Source organism: Pyxicephalus adspersus, chromosome 3, assembly GCF_032062135.1.
Source record: "Pyxicephalus adspersus chromosome 3, UCB_Pads_2.0, whole genome shotgun sequence".
Lineage (NCBI taxonomy): Eukaryota > Metazoa > Chordata > Amphibia > Anura > Pyxicephalidae > Pyxicephalus > Pyxicephalus adspersus.
Window position 1 is genome coordinate 109,564,367 of NC_092860.1, and position 643 is coordinate 109,565,009.

Consider the following 643-nt stretch of genomic DNA (forward strand, 5'->3'; position numbering starts at 1 on the left):
ATGATGTCAGGAGTAGCCTCCCATAACCGCCTACCACGATCTAATTCACCACCAAACAATATACAGTCATAACCTCTTATCTCTGTCCTCTTGTTCCAGGTCAGTGACCGAGGAAATGAAGCCAAGCAACTTGGGCCCTAGGCTGTATTCTGTTCACAGCCACCTAATAGTTTTTGCATAAGGGGCAGTAGACACAGACATTTGTCTTTAGTATTTGACATGGGAGTATCAAACTTTTCTGGATCTGGAACACAGTGTTTGAATTTTGAACTGGTGTCATGGACAGTGGTCTGAACTCAGGGATAGGTCAGTCCAGGCAGCAGATCTTATCACATGGAGGGGAGCGTGTGAGCCTTAAAAAGGGCAAATGTTCACTAGAGGTTCCTGCAATATATTCTGGATGTGGCCCTCAGACAGCTGCTGGACAAGGTAGGAAGAAAACAGGCAATATCAGAACTAGGGACAGGGCAAAGGCCAGGGTGGGAGGTGAACAAGTGTCAGTCACAAGCTAAACTTGTATTGCCGCCATGAGCAGAGTGTGTGTCACACAATAAGGTTTGCACACACTTGTAATGCCGCTATTAGCAGGGTATGTGTGTCACATAATAAGGTTTGTAGTACACTTGTAATGCCGCTATAAGCA